Source organism: Coffea eugenioides, chromosome 3 (genome assembly GCF_003713205.1).
Source record: "Coffea eugenioides isolate CCC68of chromosome 3, Ceug_1.0, whole genome shotgun sequence".
Classification (NCBI taxonomy): Eukaryota; Viridiplantae; Streptophyta; class Magnoliopsida; order Gentianales; family Rubiaceae; genus Coffea; species Coffea eugenioides.
In genome coordinates, this window is record NC_040037.1 from 47,996,394 (window position 1) to 48,004,603 (window position 8,210).

At 35.6% G+C, this 8,210-nt stretch overlaps 1 pseudogene; it reads left to right on the forward strand.

Moving 5' to 3' along the window:
* The first annotated feature begins 4,965 nt into the window (after positions 1 to 4,965).
* Positions 4,966 to 7,652, forward strand: LOC113766789 (annotated as a pseudogene).
* Positions 7,653 to 8,210: the final 558 nt, after the last annotated feature.

The following is an 8,210-nucleotide window of genomic DNA, read 5'->3' on the forward strand; positions in this document are numbered from 1 at the left end:
CAGGCCCTCCAACGAATTTCAGAGGCACAAATTTTTGAACCCTCTCAAAAGCCCTATCCTCTCCTATCTCGGGATTTTGGGGTTGATTCACTGGCATTTGACCTTGTTGATCTACCAATCGTGCTAGAATATTTATCATTTGTTGTATTGCCATCGCCACTTGGTCTCCAGCCTCAACCCTCGGTCCATGTTCTTGCTCGGCTATTGTTTCTCTTTCTTCTCTCAGTTCTTGAGCTCGCTTAGTTCCACGATCACGACCACATCCGCGACTACGTCTCCCTTCCATACCCTTTTCTCTCTCTTTTTTTTTTTTCAAAAGGTGATTTAGTATATAAACGAAGTAAAAATTGATTAAAATAACAAGATATCTCACACCAAATACATAAAGAGACATACCATATACACAAAGAGACATCTCAAATTAGACAAATAGTCAAAGGTAGTAAGTATTATACATGTAGGTATTAACATATCACAGGCAAAAGACATGTAGGAACAATGCAAGGTAAAACGAAAGAAAACGCGACTTGTCATTCCACACTCAGTTAAAATCACCCCCGTCCGGTCTCTTACTTCACTTTCTATCCAAACTAGGCGCCCGTTGATCTCTTGTACTCACTCTAGTCAAACATGTACCTGTTCAAGTTCCCCGGAATGAAATTCTCAAGTATTTAGTATTGCCCTCAACTCTGGAATACTTGGGTACAAGAATCCGAAATAAAATAATTTATATCTCGAACTGGCTAGTCCCAAGAGTAAATTATCTACAATCGAGATTCCTACCGACGTACCTATCTATTGTCCTCAAATACCATGATAACGATTTAAGACCTATAACAATTCATGATTCATAACTTATACTCAAAAGAGCACTTAGTCCTTCATACTTATTCACCACTTGATCCAAACTCACTCCGCGTAAAGACCACGCGAAGCAGGCTCTGATACCATCTGTGACGGCCACACCTCCCCCTAGGGCGTACCAGAGGGTTCGACGGACCGCGTGCCCAACTTTTGCAGGGACTCAATCATACACCTCAAGTAAAAATGAAGATAAGACCACAAGAACAAGTGTAATAATAATTCCAAACTTAAAACATTTACTTATATACATTTCTATCTCAAAAGGAATACAACTCAAGTACACAAAGGTTCTAAATTTTTCATACATCCAACCCTTGCCAAGCGTTAGGGCGAGAACCATTACAAAAATTCAAAAAAATTAGATTAGAATAGTCTATACAGATCTCTCGTCCTTGCGCGCATCCCTGTTAAGGAAAACAAAATTAACGGAATGAGTTAAAAGTTCAATGAGGTTCCAGACACATAATAAAAAAATTAAATCCAAGGCATGAATCATAGATAACAAATAATCCAAGAAACATTTACAAGATAGAAGCACTAATAACATATTCATTAAAAGGAGGCATACTCACGTGGAGCCTTTTGTTCTTTCCTTCTTCTTTCATTTCCTTATTCCTCCAATATTTAAAATTTCATTTGTAATTGAAAACTTTCTTTCGTTCATTCATTTCATTTCTCCCCCTTCTGGACATTGGCCAGACTTCACTCAACAATATGGTAATACTCGAGTATACCAAACTTTCACCCAGGGTTACTAAATCGCCCGACCGAGTCTGCTTCTGACTCGAGTCGACCGGCAACGAAGGGCAAGGACCCAATTCAGCCAAAAGAGTTACATTCATGCACAACTAACATTTAATCACTTAAACATTGAAAATTTCACATGTTATTTAAGTCGAGTGCGATAAAAGTACACACTCGCCTAGTAAAATTCATTTTACAAACATTTATCATTTAATCAAATATTCACAACAAATCATATAGTTAATAGAAACATAACAAACAAAGAACACTCACCTATTTAAGTAAAATAACGCCCAAAGTTTTCTTCTGGATAATACCCCCAATTACCAAGGAACCCTAATAATAACCAAGAGAAAATATTACAGTTAAACCATCTAAAGTTTAGGTGAACTAAAGAAAATCCGAATAACTATTAGGGCAAAGTATAAGTATAGTTTTGGAAGGGAAAAATGGATATTTTGACCAAAGGACATGAGTAAAATATTTGTAAAACTCATGCTCGCTCTTTAAATTCTGAAATCTCCATTTGAGTCGAAGTGGCGAGGAAAACGTATTTCTATTAGTCATTACTATCATTTTTCCAAGGGTACAAGTTTCGGCCAACTTCTAACTCATACACCTCTATGAAAGAAGACTTGAATACTCTAAACGATTCAAGTGAAACTCGTTCACAAATTCCTACTCAAGTCACACGCACATCTGCCTAACCCTCGAGTAAGAATTCGGGCAGCGTGCCCTTTGTGTTTACCTATTTTTTGACCATTTATGACTTCATTATTTTTCTCAAGGTAGCCCCAACATCACATAGAAGAAATATCATCACCACAGCCTTTCAATTAGGCTCCAAAATCACCCAAGTCCAATAGTGCGACTAAATATCAGTTTTGAAGCCAAAAAATGAACTGACAGCTTTGACATCTTATAAAATTTTATTCACAAATAGAGCTACGTTTATCGGATTAAGGCACAATTTATACTATTTCGAAACTAATACAAAAGACTACAACTTTTATGAAGACAACTCAATCCATTTCACAACTGAGCTAGGTCAAATTTACGGATTACAGAACTAGAATGTCCTTGTCAGTACGGTTGTCAGTACTGAATTCCAATGACAATAACTCAAGTTACACAATTCCGTTTAAGGTGTTTTTAGATGCGTTAGAAAGGTCAAACATAGAGCTAAAACTTTCATGTTTTGGCCAAAGACTGGTTTGATACGGATCAAAGTAAAAAAATGAAGCCAAAAGTATGAAATCATATAACTGTCTGCAAAATAAAGCTTTTGGCAGTCAGGGGTATTCCGGTCATTTCACATGCTACAGTGCTCCGATTGAGCTGAAATTTTACAGACAGATATATAATAGCATTTACTACAACTTTCATGTTTTAATCCAAGCCTAATTCGACCTCTAACATGGTCGATCAATACTAGTCAGAACAGGGCAGAAACTGCCTTCAAATCTGAAATTTAGTTCATTCAAGAGATAAACTTCACATTTCTAGCTTGATTCACTACTTCAACTTCCTATACAAGATTATAGACATCATATACCATCTAAACAACAAGAAATACAGTTGAACAACTCAATCCTAACTCAAGAACATGCACCATCCATCCAAACCACTGAAATAACTATCATTTGGCACAAGTATAAGTTGTTATCCAAACTTAATCGAGTTTAAGTAAGAGATAAGGAAAAGATAGCCATGTACCTTCCAAAAACTCCTTGTAGGTGTGGAACCAAACACTTTCCTCCCAAACTTTTACCACATACAACTACCTAAGCACTCAAATGAAGGTTTAATCGGTTTGGATTCGGTGATTTTGCTCAAATGAAAGTGATTCAAGGTGAAACTTGGTGGTTGTTCACTTGGTTTCTTTCTCTCTTTTCCCTCTCTATGTCTCGGCCACAATGAGCTTAGAAAACAGAAATTGAGCTCCAAGAAAGAGATAAAAAGCTTGGTCTTAGTTTGGGTCAAAGATGCATGGATTGCTTCCACTTGTCACCACCAATTTACATCTCAATTTTTTTCTTTTCTCTTGGTTTTTGAAGTCAAAAATTTTGGCCAGCTTAATCTGTTTTAGAGCTGATATTTTACACTAATGACAAAGAGATTCAGTTAAGAAAGTGGTGGTCAAGTGGTGTGTTCAATCGATAGTGAACTGTACCCGTCGGTTCACACTATTTTTCCTTAACTCGCACGTACTAGGGTTTTCACTTATAATTCACTAACTTATTATTATTATTTCTAATCCCACATTTAATATCATCAAAAAATCATTTTTAATCACTAAATTTAATACACTTTGGACCGATTACTCATACTACAAAAAGATGTAAAAACCTAGTTTTGTCTTAACGTTGAAAGTAAAGGAAAACCCTTGGTTCTATGATTAATTGTAATTCTAGGGGAAGTGAATGAATAGTAAAGCTATTGTAGAGTCCTAAATTCCAAATAAAAGAGTATTTTAAGAAAAATATAAGAAATTTTACAAGTCCTCACAAATGTAGATTTTGGCATCTAAGACAGAGAGTTTGTTCAAAAGAAGAAGTGATAAGCGTTTGAAAGTTTGGAATGATGTAGAAAACTATGGGGATGAAAAATATCAAAACTTTGGCTAAGTAATAAAACTCAAAATTTTGGTAGTATATAAGTGTATTATCGAATTTTAAAAATTTTATGATTATTCATATTAAGGAAATATAAATGAGGGCAATTTTGGGCATTCATATACTTTTTTGGTCTCACATCATCAAGGTGAAACCCAAGCCTATGTTCTAGGGAAGGTATGTGTAATTTTTAAAAAGCGAGAGGAGCAGTCTAAAATTACTAGAAACCTTAATGGAGTTTTTTGAAATTATCCCTTTTTTTAATTACTAACTAATCAAGTTCGATCATTTCCAATTGACTTCTCTTGCTTTTTTATTTCTTAAATTAATATCTAAAATTTTTCTTACTATTGAGCATCTATTAGCCAAATCTTTTAAATATATTTATGACATGATTACCTACAAGTTGTGTATTAATCGAATGGTTGTAAAGCCTGAGCTGGCTTTGGCAGAGCATGTGACAATGCCAAGACACAGCCTTTGAGACTGGAGAGGAGAAGGGGAGGGTTGGTAAGCAATGGGCCGCCGACCCACCGAGGGATGAAATATATAAATCCCCAGAAACTTCGTTTTGCAGTGTTCATCACCATCAATTGAACTGCAGGATCGAATCGGACCACTTTGACCTGTGCATTGGCTTGGCCGGTTTGCTTTTCAGCTCAGGCATAAATCACTATTGCGAGGGGAAAGAGGATTCACATTTTTGCCTCAATCATAAGCGCTTGCATTGCCTCAAGAATCAATGGCAGAGAAAAGTGAACCTCAAGATCAGAAAAAAATTCCTTTGTATTTGAAAGCGATGTCAGGGTCATTAGGGGGGATTGTAAAGGCATCTTGCTTACAGCTGACGTGCGCGGTGTATACATATAATATTTAACTCATTTACAATTAAGTTTTACATTTATAATTTCTAAATACCCCACACGTGATTTATCGCAAGTATACAAATCGTGAGCGAATATTGGGTATTAAGGGTTGATCTCACAGGGAAGATTGCAATTACTGATGTTTTTCGAACTCCTTTATTATCTAGATTACCATAAATGTAAAAATAATGAAAATAACACTAGAAAACTCTTAGAGATATGGAATTCCTTACTACTCTTGCGTATGAGATTATCAGTTAAGTGAATGTTATTATCTTGGCTAGTTATGGCGTAATTTTCTTATGTATGTGAAACCTACTCTCGTAGTGAATCAATTATACTTGTAACTAAATCATACCTACTCTCGTGGTTATGAATTAATTACAAACTCATTTCTTCTATGAAATTACATGAAACAAGTCACATAGGTACACATCTACTCTCGTGAGTGTACTTCCTAGGTTTATCACTTAAACTAGTGTTAAATTTCAATTTTCATTGCAAACTTAACACCTTAAGATTATCATAATTAATGGCCAGTTAATCATGATTAGATAAGCAAAAGTGATAAATAACTTGCTCAAAATAATACCACCAAGTAGCCAAGTAAACATCACAAACAAGATATAACAAGTTCAACCATAACTCTAGGCATGAACTTTAACTAAACATGAAGAAAATAAAAGAAAAATCCATACTCGTATTATAACTAAACATAAGATGCAATACAAGAAATAAAGTGATAGGAGAAATGTCACCCATGTCACTTGAACTCCATGCTCTCCATCTTCATCCTCAACTTCATCTAAGTTTAGCTACAAATACAAGAAGGAAACACTACCCTAACTAATGAAAGCTACATTTCCGGTGAGTTTCTCTAGCCTTCCAAAGTTATCTTGAATCTTGCAAGTCCATGGCTATATATAGATAAATGTAGTCAAGAAATGAGGCCTGAAACATCCCTTTTACAGCTGCTAATTGGTTGTTACACGTTCATCAATAGCTGTGAATTATCGAAGAAGGAAACAAGTTGCATAAGTGGAGAGCAACCATTTCTGACCAAAATCTGGACAATTCAACTGCAATTTTCTCTATAATTGCGGCAGAACTAGCTCTTGTATAAAACATGAAAAATGTATATCTTTGAATTATATTTCTAATGCCTCAAGAATCATCCTATTTGGAGTTCTGTGGACTAAGATATGATCAAATTACCACTGACTGGTCAGAGCTCTATTGTCAGCTTTCGACAGCAGACTTTGACTTCTATATTTCGACATTTCGACCAGGAAAATTGCTGAATTGGACTTTGATATCTTCATATCAAATTTAGATACATCTCTTAGTTTTAAAATGGTTCAAGAATCATTTCAATCCAATATATTTAGCTCAAGATATAGCCAAAATACCATAGGTTACCAAAGCTGACTTTTCTTGCATTCTTTTGTTCTTAAATTGCATTTTCTCTTTTACACTTCATATTTTATTTTTATCACTTTAAATCATCATCAATCATCCAATTATCTTCTCAATGCACTCCATTTGATGATTGAATCATTAAACCTACAAAATATGAAGTTTTTACCATAAAAATCCATAAAATGAAATTTTTACACTTTAACCATAAAATGTATATTTTCACTAGAATCCTAGTTTATTAACTATAAAACTAAATAAAACACACCAAAACTAACCATTAAAACACACTAAAAATATGTAAAATATCTACTTGTCAACAGCCTATTGAGGTTATAAAAACCCGCCTTCAACTGGATAGATCTGGTAATTATAAGGGCATAATCCACTGGGACTCCACTATAGTACGAGATGAAGATGTTCGGGCTTTGTGGAAGGGGTTGACTACTCATTTAACCCACAAGTATGCACTTCAGATGGGCTCCAATGCGGTCCTGCAGTCTGTCTTCAAGGATTCTGAAACTAGGAAGCTTAGCCCTCAATGGAGGCTTCTCTCAGGATTTGGAGCTGGTGTGCTTGAAGCCCTCATTATTGTTCCACCTTTTGAGGTGGTGAAGATCAGATTACAACAACAGAGAGGTTTGAAACCTGAACTTATGAAGTACAAGAGAGACTACACTGTGCTAGGACAATCATTCGTGAAGAAGGCCTTCGTGGTCCGGGATGAACCAGGCTGTCACATTCACAGCCAAAAATGCTTTTGATGTGATTCTGTGGAAGAAACATAAAGGTGATGGAAAAGTCCTTCAACCTTGGCAGTTTATGGTATCTGAATTTCTTAGGGGAACAACTGGCCTAGTGTGCACTGGTCCCTTTGATGTTGTGAAGACAAAACTGATGACTTAGAGCCATTCTGGTGGTGAATTGAAGTACAAGGGAATGTTTCATGCTATCTCAATGACATATGCAGAGGAAAGGTTGCTTGCCTTGTCGAAGGGTTTGCTACCCAGGCTTATGAGGATCCCACCTGGCCAAAGCCATTATGTGGCCTGTGGCTGACCAGGTGATTGGTATTTATGAGAGGACATATACGCAAAATGTGTTGGTCAACAATATAGAGAATACTATGAAATGGCTACAAACCTAACAAGAAAAAAGCTTCAAATCGAGACTGCAAATCACTTGCCTTAAGACTTTATTCATCCATTATATTGTGCAAAAAACCAAGGACAAATATCCTTCAAATAAAGATGAAATTTGATTGCAAAACCCTGCACTAAATTATTACAACCCCCAAAGAACAAAGAAGAGAAGAGTAGAAATTTTTCTAGAGTTCGTAGGTCTTTTTTGTCTGCAGCCAAAAGACCACCAATTGATCCATATATAGAATTTCATGTCCCTTAAACAGTTATTGAATGGTAGAAACTTCTTTGGAGATGCACCCCTTCAAATGGCGATTGAATCATTTGAAACTTGAAAGGTTACAAGCAAAATTGCAGAAAGTTGCTAGGTGTGACCTTTGACTTCAACAATCCCCCGCCATTTATAATCTATTAAAAATTTCTTTATAGATCACTGAAAAATTTGATAATCTATGCATAAACAATGGTATCTTTTGATTAAACTACCATCTTAGTGTTAATTGATTTTAATTTGTTAATACTACTTGGTAGACAAGTTTTGAACCAAGAGTATATGTAACAAG